Below are 22173 nucleotides of genomic sequence, written 5' to 3'. Positions count from 1 at the left end.
GAGATGTAGACATGCATGTAAGTATGGTGGCGTGTGTGCATGTCTAGTGCACTCCTTGTGTTTCATGTGATGTTAGGCTCACCTTTGCCTGTTCATGCTATTGTATGTGTATGGATGGTGCTGCCTGGTGCAATGTTGCTGTTGAAATGTTCATGTGTGTGAGTTAAAATGACATGTGTGTCGTGGAGTGTGATGCTGTGTCTGTAGTTAAACAATGCCAGTCATGTGCAACTGTCATGTGTGTATCAGTCCATTGTACAGTGCCCTGATGCCTGTGTTTTATCTCTCCCTGTCTGCAGCGTCAACTGAAGAAGAGGGCGGAGAGGCTGCTGTGTAGCACAGCGACAGGGATCATCCCGCCAGCCGGAGACGCAAGGCCCGGCTCCCCTCCCAGGTTGTCATCTTGTCGGGGAGTGAGGAGTCCGGTGCCGCGTCCCAGGCCGCAGCTGCCGAGGGAAGGTCCAAGAGGCGGAGGTCGGAGTTGGACTCCTCGGCAGCAGAAGGGGCAGCTGAGACCCCACAGGGTCCGACGGAGGAAGATGGCATGGAGTCATTCAGGTTGGTGGGGGGTTTGGTGGAGGAGGAGGCCATGCAAGGGACAGAGACAGGGTCTGGAGGTGGGGATTCCACTGGTGCCAGTGGTGCAGTGCAGGGGCAGGGACAGGAGGCAGCACAGGCCACCGCAGAGGTGCCTGTGTGTAATCCTGTTCCCGATCCTGTGATTGCATCATCCCGCACCAGCAGGGATGCCTATGTCCAGACCCGTTTTCAGGGAGGGGATCCGCTTACAACAACTGGCCTTCCTCTCCCTGCGGACGTGGCTATCCGGGACCGGGTTGAGCCTGTCCTGGGTGGGGTGGCGTTGCGTCAACAGGCCATGCGAGCTGACATTCAGTCTTTCCATGAGGAGACTGCACGTCTTCTCGGATGGCCGTTGACCGCGTAGACCTACTGGGACAGCTCACCAGGGCCGGATTCCTCTGTTTTCTGGACCTTGTTCCGACCCCCTCCTCAACTGAACACCCTATGCCCCAGTCGTCCTCCATGCCATCTTCCCACCCATGTATCACCTGGGTACCCTGTGAAGCTGCCTCTGACCCTGCTGCCAGGCTGGTGGAGGACACATCCCTGCCACAGTCGGGAGTCAAACGTCCAGCAGGGGTGGCCACCTCAACAACTGCACCCCAGCAGGAGGAGGATGTGCAGGCAGCAAGAGCCAGGGCACAGGCAGAGGCACAGCAGCAGCAGCAACAAGGTGGGAGCCATCATGGCTCGGGGCCTTTGACATCGGAGGGGCAGGCATCGGCCAGAGGGCAGGAGGACCCAGGACTGGAAAAGTCTTCCGTGTGGCAGCGGTTAGGCCATGCTATAGATGCGGAGCGGCAGCGGGCAGAAGAGGCACGGCTCACGACGGTCAGGGCGGAGAACTCCATGCGGAGGGCCCTGAGACGGGCGGAGTGCCTCGAGGCAATTCGTAGGGAGTTGGAGGAGAACATGTCGTCATCCCTGCGAACCCTCGGGGCCATGGAAGAGGACCACCTCCAGGACATTGAGCAGGAGTTCGATGATGCCCTGGCCCGGGACATCCAAAAGTGAGCCGTCGGACTAGCCCGCTGCGCTTGTAAATAGTTTTTAGAGTTAGGTTTCCTTTTCATTTTCCTTTTATTTGTGGTCAATGGACAATGCCACACAAATTTGTATATAGTTATATTTTTAGGTAGGTAGGTAGGTAGGTTTCATTTTTTTGGTTGGGATCATGGACCCTTTACATCCTTGGAGAATGGATTGTATATAGTTTCATCATGTATTCCTTTCCATTTTTTTGTTTTGCATTATGGACATGGAGCAATGGATTTTTTTTTTCCGGACAATGGATTGTAAATAGTTGGACTATGGATTGATTTCTCTTATTTTCTGTATTATGAACATGAAGCAATGGAGTTTTTATTTTAATTTCCTTTGGATTTGCGTTGTTGGAGGGTGACTTTGGACTATTTTTCTTTCAAATTCTTTTGGATTGGTTATCATTTTCAGTCAATCATCTTTTTCACATGCTTTTCATTTCATGTTTCATATTTTGGTATGCTTTCATTTCATTTTTGATTCCATGTACATAATACATTTTCATTTTTTAGTTCCATGTGTGGGATTCGCTCATTGGGTTGATGCATGTGAAAATGTGGGTTTACACAAGCAATGACAACCAGTGTATGTGTGTGACGGACAATTTTGGTTTGTGTCATGAGATCAGCATTTCACTGCTGGGGGCTGGGGTTGCTGGGGGACATAAGTGGGACATGAGTGGGGGCCTGCTGGCAGGTGCCCTGCACTGCTGGGGGTGGGGGTGCAGGGGGATATGAGTGGGGGCCTGCTGGCAGGTGCCCTGCACTGCTGGGGGGTGGGGGTGCTGGGGGTCATGCATTGTTGATCAGTAGTGCAAGGTGACATGTGGCTTGGCTGGGGGGCATGCCCATGATGGATGGGCTGCCTGCGGGACATGACCAGGGGTGCAGGGTAGTCCCCTGTGGTGTGGTCTGCCTGCTGGGTCCGTGGAGGGTGTAGAAGGAACACCTGGGAGGACCCATACTGCCAAATCACGTGAAGGACTCCCCTGCACCCCCGAAATACACGTACCCTGCTGAAATGGCGTGTGAGACTTCCCGCGAACCCCGTAATACATGTGCACCGCTCGCACAGGGCCCTTTCGCGTGTGAAACTTCACGCGAACCCCAGTTATACACGTACCCTGATGAAATGGCATGTGAGACTTCCCGTGAACCCCGTAATACAAGTCCTCCCAGCGCTTCTTGACGTGCTTGATGTCACGGGTTGCCACCCGCTCCGCATTGATGGCAACCACTACGTCGTCCCAGATCCTCTCCCGTCCTTTCTTGTTGGCGCGTGATGTTCTGAAGAGGGCATCATAATGCTCTAGGACATGCTCCACCAGGACACCAACTTCGGTGGCAGTGAAGCTGGTGGCCCTCTGCCTCTGTGGCTGGGGGTTGCCAGTGGTGCCAGATGGAGATGTGCCCGACATGGCAACCCCAGAGGCAGGAGTGGGTGGGCAACTGGGTCCTGGGGCTGGGCTGTGGAGCGATGGTAACCCAGTCAGGAGTCTTCTGTTCCAGCAGGGGTGGACACAGCAACTGGACCCATGCAGATGGCTGATGTGCAGGCACCAAAAAGCAGGGCACGTGGGCAGCAGACAATCAGGCAGCAGCAGATGACAGGTGGGAGCGTGCTCGGGGCTCTGGGGGGCAGGAAAATGGCCTTCAGGGCAGGAGCGTGGCCAGCTTGATACGGAGTGATTTGGCACGTGAAAAAATTGCACGTCAGCGTGTAATTCGAGGAAAGGCCCTTAGCGTGTAAGCGGGTCAGCACACGTACGCGATTTCATTGGACCAAAGGCCCTTAGCGCGTAAGCGCGTCTGTGACGTATCGCGCACGGGCGTTGCCCTTTCGCGTGTCAAACTTCACGCGAACCCCAGGAATTCACGTACCCCACTTGCACAGGGCCCTTTCGCGTGTCAAACTTCACGCGAACCCCAGGAATTCACGTACCCCACTTGCACAGGGCCCTTTCGCTTGTAAAACTTCACGTGAACCCCAGTAATACACGTACCCGGCTCGCACAGGGCCCTTTCGTGTGTGAAACTTCCCACGCACCCAGTAATACACGTACCCCGCTCGCACAGGGCCCTTTCGCGTGTGAAACTTCCCTTGAACCCCGTAATACATGTACCCTGCTGTAATCGCGTGTGAGACTTCCCGCGAACCCCAGTTATGCACGTACCCCGCTCGCACAGGGCCCTTTCGCGTGTGAAACTTCCCTTGAACCCCGTAATACACGTACCCTGCTGTAATCGCGTGTGAGACTTCCCGCGAACCCCAGTTATACACGTACCCTGCTCGCACAGGGCCCTTTCGCGTGTGAAACTTCCCTTGAACCCCGTAATACATGTACCCTGCTGTAATCGCGTGTGAGACTTCCCGCGAACCCCAGTTATACACTTACCCTGCTTGCACAGGGCCCTTTCGCGTGTGAAACTTCCCTTGAACCCCGTAATACACGTACCCTGCTGTAATCGCATGTGAGACTTCCCGCGAACTCTAGTTATACACGTACCCCGCTCGCACAGGGCCCTTTCGCGTGTGAAACTTCCCTTGAACCCCGTAATACACGTACCCTGCTCCAATCACGTGTGAAACTTCCCCCGAACCCCATTTATACACGTACCCCGCTCGCACAGGGACCTTTTGCGTGTGAAACTTCCCGCGAACCACGTAATACACGTACCCTGCTCAAATCGCGTGTGAAACTTCCCGCGAACCCCAGTTACACACGTACCCCACTCGCACAGGCCCTTTCGCGTGTGAAACTTCATGCAAACCCCAGTTATACACGTTCCCCGCTTGGCGTTTGCTGTTTGGCAGCCCTGTAAACTGGGCCAGGGTTAGCGCAACCCTTTGCGCTGGATTGTGGATTTTGATGGCTTTTCCTTGCGCTAGGGGCGTTCTTGGGGGTGTAACTGGCGCTGCTGCAGGGTCGCTGCGCCACTCTGTGCCACGGCTGGTTTTGGAGGCTAAAATCCATGAATACGCTGTGCACGGAAATCGATTTTAGCACACGCGGCTGACGCAGACATTCGCACGCGCACACTGTGCGCCAGCCGCGTGCGCCACTTTTGTGCGAAATTCTATGAATTACCCTGTAAATTCTGATAACCTTAGGATAGGAGCAAGGGAGGAAAACCTTCTTTCTTCTTTACCCCTTTCTCCCACCCGGGAACAAACTTTTTTTTCTTTAATGGATTTGGACACATCGCAAGACGTTGTCCGGTAAACATAATCGACCTCCCCAAAACACCACCATTAAGAAAAACTGGCCAAAACGTTTTTGACCTATATTGAAATGTTCTGTGAACTGGAGAAAGGTAATCTGGAGAATGTTTCATGCAACTTTCTTACACTTGGGAGGGGGAGCTGAAATGAAGCTGCAAGTTGCAAGAAGCTCTGAACTTTGAGTTGAACACTATTTCTTTTTATTTTGACATTCCTACAAGTTGGTTAGTATTGGTTGTGAAGGCAAGGATAGGTTTTGGACACAGACAGACTTTTCAGTTGAACTCTTTGACTCAGACTTTCTTTAGTTTCATCTCGGTAAGGAAATCCCACCTTAGCATAGGGCAAGCATAGGGCAAATTAGGCCTTCTAACATCCTGACATTTTATTTAATAATGTATTTTATTTTGCACTTTAAGTCTGGTGTCTGTGTATTGCTTCATGATGCCTTGGCACTCCCCTGGTATATTGGGGGATGTCTTAGATTAAGGGAACAGTCCTTCCTAGGGTGGTATAACCCCCACCCCTTCAAAGCAGTGTAATAGTCCCTCAATGAAAGGTAATGATGATAAAGGTAGCGGGCAAATTTCCCCAAGGAACAGTTCTCTTTGAGGCAACAAATTCTTCTTTGGCTCTTCCCCAAAGTAATGAGATTATTTTCCCTGGAGGGAGATCTGACAACTGTGCTCCCGAAAGCTTCACAGTCACCGATCTTTAACAGGTAGGAACTTCGCCCAGAAGGGGGAAGATCAAAACTACTGGTGTTTTTAATGGGGGTGTTACATTCGAGATTTTCCCAACCAGGGTTAAGGTTTACCTCAGTTTCTCCCATGGGAAAAGGAAACTGTTGTGTTCCACGTGCCTGAGACGGGTTTTCTCTGATGGTCATTAGTGATGTCGGGATAGCTGTCTTTATGTTTTCTTGGGTATTATAGATCTCATTATCAGATGCAGAGAGAAAAGGAGAGGTCAGTGTAAGGGAACATTTCTTTAAGGTTCGTCCCTTTTCCCCTGGGAATCATCTACGAGTCCCTCCATGAACGTTAATAAGGAGGACATTGGGCCACAATCTTTATGACTTTCTCCCTGGGGATCCATAGTTCCAGTTCATTATCTTGCCGTAGTACAGGTGTTTCGAAGCTTCCCAAGCAGGACATGGTGTTCTTAACCTGTTCGTGATATATAATGCTATCTTCGGGTCAAATACGTTCTCCCGTCTGATTGGGTTTCACCAGGCTCTCATTTTAAGATGATAGAAAGACAGTAGTCTTGGGCGGGATATGATTTCTTATTCTCCAAGATAGATTGATCTCCTGTGACATTAATGTATTGAAACGTATCTCCCTTTTCTCTGAGAATTCTGCCTTTGTATGGCCAGAGTCAGATTTTAACCCAGTGGGCTTCATTACGAGTCCGGCGGTAACCGTGCCGGAATCACAGGGGCATTAAGACCCGGGAATTCCGGAGGCGGAAATCTGTAAGTCCCCATTCCCAGGAGTCCCATGGGAATGGGGAAGTGGAAGTGGAAACATGCTATAATGGTGCTGGTGTTTCCACATCCGTCTGCAGGCGGGTGGCGTTACTCCTGCCAGGTCAGACCTGGCGGGAGTGACACCTCCTGTCCGCAGAACTCGAAATCAGCCGGTCTGGAAACAACAGTGGTGGCGGGTTTACCGCCACCATTATTTCCGGACCGGCTGACTCGTAATGAGGCCCAGTGTCTCGCTTGGAATCAAAAAAGAAATGTCGGAGAACCAAGATGGCCACCTAGCTGTGAGGACATGGCAGATCGAACTCTGTGCACCACATGAAGCTTTCTACTGCAAATTAAATTGTAAAAACTGCTTTTGGAGGCAGTGCAGAGTGGAGACACAGCAGAACTATTCGGCTTGAGGAACGCGACTGGGAGCGGAGTGGAGCCGGACCCCTAGGGGACAATACGCAGGCTTGGATGATCTTCTGCAGAGGGTGAAGGCAGAGATAGAAGCTCCCCTCGTACTTCCAATACTGTAGGGGGAGATTTGAAGTGAAGGGGGAAGCTAGCATTCTTCCTAAATGGCGGTGCTGAGGGACAACGCCCAAGATTCAGAAGCAACGGGTGAGTGACTCTGCTTCACCCCTGTGACTTTGCTTCACCTGCTCTTTCTCCCGGCGCAGCACAAAGCTCCCCCAGAGAGAACAGTAAACCGCATTGGGCCCGACAGAGCCCAGCCCTTATGACACCTGAAAAACATCTTCTCTGTCTATCGAGGCTGAATGCTTCTGTTGCAGCGCCTCTGTAAAGCATAATATTGGTTAGGAGGGATACGGCACAGTCTTTGGTTAAGGTCACCCATGGATAGCACAAGGAGCTGAGTTTGAACCCGTGGAGAGACCATAAACACATTAGAATCAACATCGAGCTGGTCTTCCAAGAATTAGGGGGACAGCCGTTGAGGGCAAATCCTGCATACCATCCACCCTTGTCCTTTAGTGCCTACGAGTGTGACCCAACTACACCAACAGCGCCTGAGAGAGGAAAAATTTGGGCGAGCACGTTTTGTGGGAAAGGCAATCCTCTCATCTGGTTTAGGTTAAATCTAATTGCTACATCACTAATGCATATTTCCCAGAAGGCTAAAAGAACAGTGAGATTTCCGGAACAAGGGGCAATATATAACTGACACCAGTAGCAGGATCATTTCGGGTGAGAACTCGGTCATTGTCAGAACCCAGGGGGAAAAGAAAAGCGCGTACTTCCTCGCTCCCTCCCACTCCTAAAGTGAACCCGAGAAGAAGCTGCTGGCTCAGGTCGGGCGGACCCCAAAAGAATCCTGAAAAGACGGGGGAGCTGGATGAAGCACAACAGGACAGAAAGGTTACCAAGATGGCGGCCTCAAAAGAAGATGTCGAGCAAAGCTTTCAAGTTTTTCAGGACAAACTCACTGCTTTTTTACAACTACAATTTGACAATTTCACCACAGAATTTAAATCCGCCCTATCAGATATAAGAAAAAATATTGCCTCTCTTGAGAAAAGGACTGATACAAATGAGCAGGCACTACAAGATTTAGCACAGGAATCTACGAAGTCGGAGTTGCTCCTTGAACAGTTAGCAAGGACAACATATAATGTGGAGCAGCAATGTGAGGATTTGGAGAATAGATTGAGGAGGTCCAAAATCTACATACGGTACATGCCGGAATCGGTGCTTGGCTCAGCCTTAAGAGAGGAAGTTACAGGTGTCTTTAAGGATCTAATAATACCAAAGCGGAAGTAGCAATTCCCATAGACAGAATTCATAGAGTCGGCCCGAAGCGTCGGGACCCAGGGGCCCGCCCTAGGGACACGTTGGTGGCACTGGTAAGCTACCCATAGAAGGAACAGATTCTTAGGGAAGCCAGGAAAGCAACACAGATAACACATAGGTCCTGATTCATGGATTATTTGCACCGAAAAAAACGGGATTTGCGCACCATTCTGCCCGCAAATTCCTGTTTAACAAATGGAGATTTGCGTGCATAATGGCGCACAAATCCTGTTTTTTTCGGCGCAAATAATCCATGAATCAGGGCCTTAATGGGAATAACATTCAATTGTATCAGGATATGTCCCCAGGACATTACAAAAGAGAAAGAGAAGAGATATGCGAGAGATCCTGCAACATCTACAAACCCATAAGATATGGTACAGATGGACTTTCCCCTTTGGCCTTCTATTCACTTGGGAGGGTAAACAGCACCGGGTTACAATGAAAGAGGAGGGGGCTCAAAACTTGCGACTAGATCAGGAGGATCAACCAGGCCCTAACACTGGTAGCACTGGAATGAAACCTTACACTCCCCGAGGAGCAAGATACTGGGAATGGACATCTGTTCAACGGACCGGACAAGAAAGCAGAAAGGCCCTTTACTAGCGGAGAAGCCTGCAGAATCCTGAAGGATTGCGATTTACTTGCCAGCGCCACTAAGGAGAAATAAGGTACTTTTTTTGCAGACTAAGGTCGTTATGCTGTACAGCTGGGACCCGATAGACGCTCATCTTGGAACTCATTGAAGACAAAAACGAGGGTTTTAGGATACCCTGCACATATTCCTGATTCAAGTGACAGGCCATTTCTGAGGACGGAGTCCAATGAGAGAATAGCAAAGATGGTCTGCACCAGGGAGAAGGGGAAATTGTTGGGGGAATTTTGGGGAGGGAAGGGGGAGGGTATAGGTAATGGGTTGAATGGGAAAGTTGTGTGGGGGAAGGAAAGGGGTTGTACACAGTCCCAAAATCAAAGGGAAGGAAAGAAGCGGTCAGAAATGTATATTAAAGGGGGTGGTCATGTTGCAATGGCTTTACCTTCAGGTGCTTGTCACTTAATATAAGGGGGCTTAATATCCTGTAAAGAGGAGGAAATTGGAACACTTACTAAACACACATCAGCCTGATCGTATAGCTCTACAGGCGATGCATGTTAAATATCAGGATCGCTATAAGTTAAAACTACAGCAATACTCGATAATAAGGCAAGCTACAGCAAAGGGGAAGACAGCAGGAATACTTATCGCTTTCAAGACAAATTTACAGGTTTCGATCATGAAGGACTGACTGATAAAGAGGGCCGATTTCTTTACATTTTAGTGCAACTGGGTTCGATGACTTTAACTTTGACATCTCTATATGCTCCAAATACAGGCCAAGAGGGCTTTCTGAAGACGGCTTTGTCCAATTTGGAACAGTTTTGTCAGGGAGAAATTATTGTGATGGGGGATCTGAATATTGCATGGGATCCACTACAGGATAGAAGTTGTAACACTATATACGCTCCACTCCCACTGTCACTAGCTCTTAGACAGAAATCTGATCAGTTGGCACTTAAAGACATGTGGCCTACCTTCAAAGGAGACAAAAGGGCGTATATATTCTATTCCCATGTTCTCAAATCCTTTTCCCAAATAGATTATTTTGGGATTCGACTAGGCTGATGGGAAGAGTGACACAAAGTGATACACACACAATCACATCTCAGACGATGCCCCTCTGACAATGGACCTTAACATTCCCAAGGTTGGTCCCACAGTCTGAAGTTGGAAGTTCCCGAAAAGAATTAATATCAGATTCGATCATATGCGAAGAAATACAAGGGAACATTGTGGAATATTTTGATTCTAATTTGAATGGGAAAGTGAGCTTAGATGTAGTTTGGGATGCATTTAAAGCAACCCTTTTGGGGGCAAACCTATCATGATACAGGCACATAGGGGGAAGCTTAGGCATAAAATGGAAACAGGGTTGGAGTCTGAGGTAAAGGATACCCTAAAACAAATGGAACTAGGCTCATCCCCAAGTCTTCATAGGCGGTATCGAATAGCTAAGGATAAATTGGATTTAATACCAACTAAACAGGCAGAAAAAAGCTTATTATATTTAAAGCATAGGGTATACGTTAAGGCAAATAAAGCACACAGCATGTTAGCTAGACTATTACAACAGAAATTAGCATCCCAGACAATTCCAGGAGTGGACAATACAATGGGAAAGAAAGTATGGTGACGTAAAACATTATAGCCCAGTTCCAAGCATTTTATTCTACTTTATACAAGTCAGATTACCCAAACCAGATAGCACAAAAAAAATATTTGCAATCAATCCAATTGGAGAACATTTCAGAAGACGATTAAGTAAATTTAGATAATGACATTACCCAAGAAGATGTATTATCAGTTATAACAAACCTTCCAATAAATAAAGCGTCCGGACGGATATATAGTCTCCTTTTACAAAAGGTTTCGAGCAATTTTAGCCCCCAAGTTAACAAATCTTTATGATTCTTTTATTAGGAGTCACAAAATAACAGTCTCAATGGAAGAGGTTAATATAATTCTAATTCCGAAGCCAGGTAAGGACCTAGCCAAAAGTGGTTCATACTGCGCTCATGAATATTGACGCAAAAATATACACAAAAAGTCTTGAAAACTGGCTTGAGGACTTTACGCCTCACCTTATCCATCCCGACCAGATGAGGATTTCGAAAAGAGGTTCAAACCCATGACAACATACAGCAAATCTGTCATTTAATTGAAAAAGTTGCTAAAAGAGAGGATGCAGCGGCCCTGGTGGCAGTAGACACTGAAAAAGCATTTGACCGTGTGGAATGGTCCTTCCTTTTCAACATTTTATGAGCCATGGAGTTTGGCCCCAAATATTTAACGATGGTTAGGGCTAATTATGTTCATTACTATGCTAGATTGCTCATCAATGGTCAACTTTCCCCAAAGGTTTACCTTTGTAGAGGTAGGAAACAGGGCTGACCCCTTTCTCCGCTACTTTATGCACTGCATTTAGAACTTTTATTGTCGCAGCTTCGACAATCAGAGCAAATAGAAGGTATGTCCTTCAGGGGAGAGACTCATAAACTGATGGCATATGCTGATGACCTGCTCCTCACGATCAGTAACCTGAGTATTTTACTACCTGTGGCCCTTGTCCAACTGGAAAAGTTCGGTGGAGTGGCTGGTCTTAAAATCAACATCACAAAGTCCAAAATTTTGAATCTGGGTCTTAAACAATCTGAATTATCTAAAGCAATGAAAAAGACACAGCTTCGAAGGATGCCATAGAGCATCCGGATTTTGGGATTAAACATAACACCTTCACTCTGGGAATTATTTTCGGCCAATTTTCGCCCCTATCTGACAAAATTCAGAAGCTAGTCAAATCCTGGAGCCATTTAATGGTTTTGTGGCTTGCGCAGATTAACTCAATTAAAATGGATGATTTTACCAAAGATGTGAAATTTGTTTCAGGCTCTCCCGATCCGAATTCTGGCTTCCTTTTTCCAAACGCTGCATAAAATAATGTGAAAGTATATGTGGAAGAATAAACCCCCCATATTGCACTGAAACACATTAATGCTTCCTTCAAACAGAGGAGAGGTGGACCTTCTTAATTTTAGAGATAATTATCGTGCGACACAGTTGCGCATTATTAAGGATTGGTTTAGAGAAGACAAAAATAAATAAAAGCTTGAAACAGATGGAAAGAGCTACAATGGGTCCTAGAATGGGGGACAATTTATGACTACCCTAGACATGACAGACCTCAGAATAATAATCGCAGTGTAATTACAGGGGTAGTAGAGGATACATGGGACCAGGCTGTCTGCCAACACGGCTTTACATCATTTCCCTCCCCGTTCACCCCTCTGATTGCAAATCCTCAATTCATTCAAGGAAACTCTGCTAGCTCCTTCCATGAATGGAAAAGGGAGGGATGTATAAAGTTCCATGACATGTTTCTAGACCATGAAATTAAATCCTTTGTGATATGTAAAGAGGAGTTGGCCTTCCAAGAGTGGCATCACTTCTAATACTTTCAAGTCTGCCACTGGCTGATGGCCCCACCCAACAAGTAGGCGGCGCTAAGACCACTTACACCATTTGAGCAGTTTGTAACTCCTAGCTTGGGGGATAAACACTTCATCTCCAAATTATATAAGCATTTAACTGATGAACCTCCACCAAGTGCCCTTATATTTTAACTGGCTTGGGCAACGACTGTGAGATATATACCTACAGAAAAATCTCAACTCTGGGAGGAGGTGCAGGAAAATATGATGGTAATGTTTGCCTTCAAGACAGAAAGACCTCTTGGGAAAAGTCTTTTGGGCCTGGCACCACAAGACAATGAACAGTGGCCGAAATACAAGAGGAAAGCATTGTATATTCTTCAACTGGCTGCACTATTAGTAATGGTTTATAGTGATATTTTCGAAACCCATATTTTCGAATGCCATTTTCTGGAAACCAAATTTGCCGATTTTTTTTTTCTAATGGCTTTTTTAAATTTAATTTTTGAAATGGGGGTTCTCCCCAAATCCCTGTTTTTTCACTTTTCTTTAACTAACGAAACCAAAAAAAATATAAAATAAAAAAATTCACATTTTCTTTTTTGCCATTTTGTTTTCGGAAAAATGGCATTTCGAAAATAAATGTTTTAAATATTAACTGGATACCATTAGTAATAGCTCAGAAATAGAAGTCTATGGTCCCTCCTCACGTAAAAGAGTGGTATTATAAACTGTGGAATTTCGTATTTTTGGAGTGGATCACATATGCATGGGGAGCAAGCAAAATTCTCAACTGAATGGCCAATGATCTTGAACTTTCTTGAAGGGGACTTTATGGGACTTTATGGAACAACACTGCCCGCAGAATTTCAGAAAAACTGAACATACTTCGAATTCACTGTCAATTCACTGTCAATCTTAATATCCTGTGTGCATGCGAGGGCGGGAGGGTAAGGGTTGAGGGGGAGGGAGGAGTAGGAGCGGAGGGAGTTTTGGGGAAGTAGGGGAGTGGGAATTGGTTGTCTTTATTTTGATTTGTGTTATGTATTTTTGAAAACCCAATAAATAAATAAATAAATGTTCTTGGTACCACCTCCCACTGGATTGACTCTCTGGGCTCTCAATATCTCACAAGGTTTGGCCGGGATGGAGATCACCAGGGGGTTTAATATAACAAGAATCCTACTAACTCTCCCCTTTTAACTTGTATCGCTATATAGGACACATTTAAGAGAGCAATTTTGATCTCCTCTCCACTAGATAGGAGAGGTAGCTCTCTTAATTTCCTCCTCCTCCCAGTTTCGTCCAGGGGTTCAAGATAGATAATTGAAAAGGTAGGGAACTCTACTCTAAGTTCTAGAGATATGACAATGCTATGTCTACTGGTGATTAGGTATTTGTGGTGGTAAATAAGATTGCAAGTATCCCCCTCCACCTTTCTCCTGACGGGGAAAATGGCCTGTGAAGTCAAGGGGAAAACCTGACTCCCATCCTTTGGCCCTTTTGGCAATCAGGTTCTTGTGTTCTTTCTATAGGACCCAGTTCACTGGTAAAAAAAAAAGAAACTTTCTAGATCTTTCCCCAGGTACAATTGTTATGGGACTGGAACCCATTTTAGTAATCTTACATAACCTTGGGGTTCCCCAGTGTGTGTCATCCAGGTCACATCCCACTTCTAACACCATATATGAGGGTCTAGGAGTAAGAGATGGACAGAAAGGTGGCATGCTGATTGCCAAAGGCTTTTATTAACAAAACAATTAGGGGTGGGTGGTTGAGGAAACGTTAAATAACCCTACCTCTAAAAGGGGGTTCCCTGCTTCGATAAAACTAGCCAATTAAACTCTGTGTCAGAATGTCCAAAGTAAAGGTTGTCGTCCTGTGTCCAAATCCTAACCTGTGTCTCACACTGTAAACTTAACAAAAGGTTAAAAGGGAAATGTCTTTTGGCTGTTCACCTGCAGCCGATCTTCAGCTTCGCAGTTCACAAAACAAAGATTCCAAAACATGTAGAAAGCAAACAAAAGTTCCACAAGACTCAATGGGTTGATTCCCTTTCCCAAGGGTCTTTCCAGCCTTCTTCTTAGTAGGCCTGACTCCCAGGCCCTGTGACAAGGTAGAATGGCCTGGATACCTTTCCCAAGCCGTCTTGCGGGTCCCAGTCCCTTTCTGAGTACCCGCTTCTCGGTCCACTCTCTTGCCAAGTGGGGTACTCCACGACCTCGTTCTCACCACCTCTTCTCTCTGACTTCATGTCCACCCACAGCCTTGGTTTACTCTCCTGCCAAGGTCTGTGAGCACCATTAGTAAGTATAAAGTTCTTATTCCCTTTCGTTCCTTTTTGGGGTGCAGTTCCACAACGTGGGTCCTAGACCCCCTGCACTTGGTTACTCTGCCAGTCCTCTTTGGGGTGCTCTTTCACCCCCTTTGTACTTATTTGGTCTCTCCCTACGGTCCCACTGGGACGGGAAAGATGACTCTGTACTTCCTCCCAACCACAGCCTCTGGGGTCCCCCTGTGCCTTCCCGGTCCCACCCGGCATACCTATACACTTGGTTCGTGAGGGTTCCGTTCCTCGGCAACATCAGTACGTTTCTGCTGCTTCCCCAGGGCTCTCATGGTCTTCTTTCGGTGGCTTCCCAGGTGATCTCTTCCAGTGAAGCACAGAGGTCTTGGTTCCCCCTGTGAGGGAGATTTGAGCTCCCCTGAGATCCTGATAGGCTGCTGTGAATCAAGGGTTCCCCCTCTGTCTTGATAGCGCAGTAGTCCACAGTTCCCTCTCTTGCAACACCGGATTCCTGCTCCTTGCTCCACCAGGGAGGATTTCTCAAAACTTCCTGGTTCCCTTCTTTATTTCTACGCTAGATTGACCAATCAGAAACCAGCAACCACCATCCTTGTGGTTCTCATAGATGATCTTCATTCTTATGCGCTTCTACTTCGTCACAGTACTGATCTTTATACTCCCTTGTGGGCCAATGGAGTGCCTCCTCTTCACAGTACTGGGAAGTGGATCTTCACTTGGGCAACTCCTATTCTTCCTCATCCCAGTACTTTCTAGGGGAATGTTGAGGTGACAACTGCTCATGAGCCTATTAACAAAAAGCTTGTTCATAGGTTTGCAAGAAGGTGTTCTAGGGTCAGATCATGGGCGAGAATACCATGTTCTCTCCTGATGGTCGTCCCTAATCCCACAGTGAGGTCTCCCACCCATGTGATACTCCTGCTGAGTACCACCCACGGGGGGACTATTGGGTAGCGGCCTCACGTCCCTGTCACATGGGAAAGGGCTCCCCCAAGGGAAAAATGGACGGCATCCGAGGATTTGTCACAATTCATATACTCATTATAGTCGTTATCCCTCCTGTGTCTCCCACTTTCCCCAGTAGCTATGTTCCTTGGGATCAGTGTCACAGGGCCTGTATTCAGGATGGGAAACACTTCTTGTGTCGTCAGGTTGGCGTTGGCTTCTCACTCTCTCGCTCTGCCTCCACTCTGTGGTGTTTTTGGCATTGTTACTGGACTGAACAGTTCACCCCTTCTCAGTCACACCACCACTGGATCCTTGGCAACTTCGTTTCCTCAGCTTTGCCTGCTTCCAGCTTAATTCCTGTCACTCTTACATGCCAGCATTCCTCCATGTCTGCACGATGTGCACCCCGGTCTATCTCAGCTCCTAGGACACAGTTGATTCGAAACTCACAGGCTTCTCGCTCCAATAAGCCTCCTCTTCTCTATTTATGATGTATTGCTAGGGCTTCCCCAGCAGAGCCTCAAAGTCCTTCCTCTTGTTATTTGAGTGTTCTGTATCACCCTGGCCCTCTTCTTCTTCTCAGTACTACCATCAAATCTCTTTTCACAATGAAACAAACAGTAGGTTGTTCTTCTGGTCTTCTGTGTATTGTAAATGTGAAAGGTGGATTGTAGTTGAGTAACTTTGAAATGGGAGTTATTTTAAATTTTTAAATTTTATTTATCATTTGTTAGGTGCCTTATACAAAAGAATTGTGTTTCAAAGCACCACAAGGCTAAATGGGAAGGGAACAGGGGAAATAATAACAATCGCAAAAACAGTAATATACAGTCATGGTCGTACTAGGCCTTGGGGCATTCAGACGTGCAAGTGCAGTGAGGAGAAGTGCAGGAGATAGGGAGGGATGAGGGGGGGAGCAGAGGAGTGGACACGTGCTGGTCGAGGGCCTGGGAGGGGTTCCATGTGATAATGACCCTGCTGAAATATCATCTGACAAAAATGTCATACTGCGCTCATGAATATTGACGCAAAAATATACACAAAAAGTCTTGAAAACTGGCTTGAGGACTTTACGCCTCACCTTATCCATCCCGACCAGATGAGGATTTCGAAAAGAGGTTCAAACCCATGACAACATACAGCAAATCTGTCATTTAATTGAAAAAGTTGCTAAAAGAGAGGATGCAGCGGCCCTGGTGGCAGTAGACACTGAAAAAGCATTTGACCGTGTGGAATGGTCCTTCCTTTTCAACATTTTATGAGCCATGGAGTTTGGCCCCAAATATTTAACGATGGTTAGGGCTAATTATGTTCATTACTATGCTAGATTGCTCATCAATGGTCAACTTTCCCCAAAGGTTTACCTTTGTAGAGGTAGGAAACAGGGCTGACCCCTTTCTCCGCTACTTTATGCACTGCATTTAGAACTTTTATTGTCGCAGCTTCGACAATCAGAGCAAATAGAAGGTATGTCCTTCAGGGGAGAGACTCATAAACTGATGGCATATGCTGATGACCTGCTCCTCACGATCAGTAACCTGAGTATTTTACTACCTGTGGCCCTTGTCCAACTGGAAAAGTTCGGTGGAGTGGCTGGTCTTAAAATCAACATCACAAAGTCCAAAATTTTGAATCTGGGTCTTAAACAATCTGAATTATCTAAAGCAATGAAAAAGACACAGCTTCGAAGGATGCCATAGAGCATCCGGATTTTGGGATTAAACATAACACCTTCACTCTGGGAATTATTTTCGGCCAATTTTCGCCCCTATCTGACAAAATTCAGAAGCTAGTCAAATCCTGGAGCCATTTAATGGTTTTGTGGCTTGCGCAGATTAACTCAATTAAAATGGATGATTTTACCAAAGATGTGAAATTTGTTTCAGGCTCTCCCGATCCAAATTCTGGCTTCCTTTTTCCAAACGCTGCATAAAATAATGTGAAAGTATATGTGGAAGAATAAACCCCCCATATTGCACTGAAACACATTAATGCTTCCTTCAAACAGAGGAGAGGTGGAGCTTCTTAATTTTAGAGATAATTATCGTGCGACACAGTTGCGCATTATTAAGGATTGGTTTAGAGAAGACAAAAATAAATAAAAGCTTGAAACAGATGGAAAGAGCTACAATGGGTCCTAGAATGGGGGACAATTTATGACTACCCTAGACATGACAGACCTCAGAATAATAATCGCAGTGTAATTACAGGGGTAGTAGAGGATACATGGGACCAGGCTGTCTGCCAACACGGCTTTACATCATTTCCCTCCCCGTTCACCCCTCTGATTGCAAATCCTCAATTCATTCAAGGAAACTCTGCTAGCTCCTTCCATGAATGGAAAAGGGAGGGATGTATAAAGTTCCATGACATGTTTCTAGACCATGAAATTAAATCCTTTGTGATATGTAAAGAGGAGTTGGCCTTCCAAGAGTGGCATCACTTCTAATACTTTCAAGTCTGCCACTGGCTGATGGCCCCACCCAACAAGTAGGCGGCGCTAAGACCACTTACACCATTTGAGCAGTTTGTAACTCCTAGCTTGGGGGATAAACACTTCATCTCCAAATTATATAAGCATTTAACTGATGAACCTCCACCAAGTGCCCTTATATTTTAACTGGCTTGGGCAACGACTGTGAGATATATACCTACAGAAAAATCTCAACTCTGGGAGGAGGTGCAGGAAAATATGATGGTAATGTTTGCCTTCAAGACAGAAAGACCTCTTGGGAAAAGTCTTTTGGGCCTGGCACCACAAGACAATGAACAGTGGCCGAAATACAAGAGGAAAGCATTGTATATTCTTCAACTGGCTGCACTATTAGTAATGGTTTATAGTGATATTTTCGAAACCCATATTTTCGAATGCCATTTTCTGGAAACCAAATTTGCCGATTTTTTTTTCTAATGGCTTTTTTAAATTTAATTTTTGAAATGGGGGTTCTCCCCAAATCCCTGTTTTTTCACTTTTCTTTAACTAACGAAACCAAAAAAAATATAAAATAAAAAAATTCACATTTTCTTTTTTGCCATTTTGTTTTCGGAAAAATGGCATTTCGAAAATAAATGTTTTAAATATTAACTGGATACCATTAGTAATAGCTCAGAAATAGAAGTCTATGGTCCCTCCTCACGTAAAAGAGTGGTATTATAAACTGTGGAATTTCGTATTTTTGGAGTGGATCACATATGCATGGGGAGCAAGCAAAATTCTCAACTGAATGGCCAATGATCTTGAACTTTCTTGAAGGGGACTTTATGGGACTTTATGGAACAACACTGCCCGCAGAATTTCAGAAAAACTGAACATACTTCGAATTCACTGTCAATTCACTGTCAATCTTAATATCCTGTGTGCATGCGAGGGCGGGAGGGTAAGGGTTGAGGGGGAGGGAGGAGTAGGAGCGGAGGGAGTTTTGGGGAAGTAGGGGAGTGGGAATTGGTTGTCTTTATTTTGATTTGTGTTATGTATTTTTGAAAACCCAATAAATAAATAAATAAATGTTCTTGGTACCACCTCCCACTGGATTGACTCTCTGGGCTCTCAATATCTCACAAGGTTTGGCCGGGATGGAGATCACCAGGGGGTTTAATATAACAAGAATCCTACTAACTCTCCCCTTTTAACTTGTATCGCTATATAGGACACATTTAAGAGAGCAATTTTGATCTCCTCTCCACTAGATAGGAAAGGTAGCTCTCTTAATTTCCTCCTCCTCCCAGTTTCGTCCAGGGGTTCAAGATAGATAATTGAAAAGGTAGGGAACTCTACTCTAAGTTCTAGAGATATGACAATGCTATGTCTACTGGTGATTAGGTATTTGTGGTGGTAAATAAGATTGCAAGTATCCCCCTCCACCTTTCTCCTGACGGGGAAAATGGCCTGTGAAGTCAAGGGGAAAACCTGACTCCCATCCTTTGGCCCTTTTGGCAATCAGGTTCTTGTGTTCTTTCTATAGGACCCAGTTCACTGGTAAAAAAAAAAGAAACTTTCTAGATCTTTCCCCAGGTACAATTGTTATGGGACTGGAACCCATTTTAGTAATCTTACATAACCTTGGGGTTCCCCAGTGTGTGTCATCCAGGTCACATCCCACTTCTAACACCATATATGAGGGTCTAGGAGTAAGAGATGGACAGAAAGGTGGCATGCTGATTGCCAAAGGCTTTTATTAACAAAACAATTAGGGGTGGGTGGTTGAGGAAACGTTAAATAACCCTACCTCTAAAAGGGGGTTCCCTGCTTCGATAAAACTAGCCAATTAAACTCTGTGTCAGAATGTCCAAAGTAAAGGTTGTCGTCCTGTGTCCAAATCCTAACCTGTGTCTCACACTGTAAACTTAACAAAAGGTTAAAAGGGAAATGTCTTTTGGCTGTCCACCTGCAGCCGATCTTCAGCTTCGCAGTTCACAAAACAAAGATTCCAAAACATGTAGAAAGCAAACAAAAGTTCCACAAGACTCAATGGGTTGATTCCCTTTCCCAAGGGTCTTTCCAGCCTTCTTCTTAGTAGGCCTGACTCCCAGGCCCTGTGACAAGGTAGAATGGCCTGGATACCTTTCCCAAGCCGTCTTGCGGGTCCCAGTCCCTTTCTGAGTACCCGCTTCTCGGTCCACTCTCTTGCCAAGTGGGGTACTCCACGACCTCGTTCTCACCACCTCTTCTCTCTGACTTCATGTCCACCCACAGCCTTGGTTTACTCTCCTGCCAAGGTCTGTGAGCACCATTAGTAAGTATAAAGTTCTTATTCCCTTTCGTTCCTTTTTGGGGTGCAGTTCCACAACGTGGGTCCTAGACCCCCTGCACTTGGTTACTCTGCCAGTCCTCTTTGGGGTGCTCTTTCACCCCCTTTGTACTTATTTGGTCTCTCCCTACGGTCCCACTGGGACGGGAAAGATGACTCTGTACTTCCTCCCAACCACAGCCTCTGGGGTCCCCCTGTGCCTTCCCGGTCCCACCCGGCATACCTATACACTTGGTTCGTGAGGGTTCCGTTCCTCGGCAACATCAGTACGTTTCTGCTGCTTCCCCAGGGCTCTCATGGTCTTCTTTCGGTGGCTTCCCAGGTGATCTCTTCCAGTGAAGCACAGAGGTCTTGGTTCCCCCTGTGAGGGAGATTTGAGCTCCCCTGAGATCCTGATAGGCTGCTGTGAATCAAGGGTTCCCCCTCTGTCTTGATAGCGCAGTAGTCCACAGTTCCCTCTCTTGCAACACCGGATTCCTGCTCCTTGCTCCACCAGGGAGGATTTCTCAAAACTTCCTGGTTCCCTTCTTTATTTCTACGCTAGATTGACCAATCAGAAACCAGCAACCACCATCCTTGTGGTTCTCATAGATGATCTTCATTCTTATGCGCTTCTACTTCGTCACAGTACTGATCTTTATACTCCCTTGTGGGCCAATGGAGTGCCTCCTCTTCACAGTACTGGGAAGTGGATCTTCACTTGGGCAACTCCTATTCTTCCTCATCCCAGTACTTTCTAGGGGAATGTTGAGGTGACAACTGCTCATGAGCCTATTAACAAAAAGCTTGTTCATAGGTTTGCAAGAAGGTGTTCTAGGGTCAGATCATGGGCGAGAATACCATGTTCTCTCCTGATGGTCGTCCCTAATCCCACAGTGAGGTCTCCCACCCATGTGATACTCCTGCTGAGTACCACCCACGGGGGGACTATTGGGTAGCGGCCACACGTCCCTGTCACATGGGAAAGGGCTCCCCCAAGGGAAAAATGGACGGCATCCGAGGATTTGTCACAATTCATATACTCATTATAGTCGTTATCCCTCCTGTGTCTCCCACTTTCCCCAGTAGCTATGTTCCTTGGGATCAGTGTCACAGGGCCTGTATTCAGGATGGGAAACACTTCTTGTGTCGTCAGGTTGGCGTTGGCTTCTCACTCTCTCGCTCTGCCTCCACTCTGTGGTGTTTTTGGCATTGTTACTGGACTGAACAGTTCACCCCTTCTCAGTCACACCACCACTGGATCCTTGGCAACTTCGTTTCCTCAGCTTTGCCTGCTTCCAGCTTAATTCCTGTCACTCTTACATGCCAGCATTCCTCCATGTCTGCACGATGTGCACCCCGGTCTATCTCAGCTCCTAGGACACAGTTGATTCGAAACTCACAGGCTTCTCGCTCCAATAAGCCTCCTCTTCTCTATTTATGATGTATTGCTAGGGCTTCCCCAGCAGAGCCTCAAAGTCCTTCCTCTTGTTATTTGAGTGTTCTGTATCACCCTGGCCCTCTTCTTCTTCTCAGTACTACCATCAAATCTCTTTTCACAATGAAACAAACAGTAGGTTGTTCTTCTGGTCTTCTGTGTATTGTAAATGTGAAAGGTGGATTGTAGTTGAGTAACTTTGAAATGGGAGTTATTTTAAATTTTTAAATTTTATTTATCATTTGTTAGGTGCCTTATACAAAAGAATTGTGTTTCAAAGCACCACAAGGCTAAATGGGAAGGGAACAGGGGAAATAATAACAATCGCAAAAACAGTAATATACAGTCATGGTCGTACTAGGCCTTGGGGCATTCAGACGTGCAAGTGCAGTGAGGAGAAGTGCAGGAGATAGGGAGGGATGAGGGGGGGAGCAGAGGAGTGGACACGTGCTGGTCGAGGGCCTGGGAGGGGTTCCATGTGATAATGACCCTGCTGAAATATCATCTGACAAAAATGTCATACTGCGCTCATGAATATTGACGCAAAAATATACACAAAAAGTCTTGAAAACTGGCTTGAGGACTTTACGCCTCA

Source organism: Ambystoma mexicanum, chromosome 9 (genome assembly GCF_040938575.1).
Source record: "Ambystoma mexicanum isolate Mex_15411 chromosome 9, UKY_AmexF1_1, whole genome shotgun sequence".
NCBI classification, from domain to species: Eukaryota; Metazoa; Chordata; class Amphibia; order Caudata; family Ambystomatidae; genus Ambystoma; species Ambystoma mexicanum.
This window is presented reverse-complemented; position numbering follows the sequence as displayed.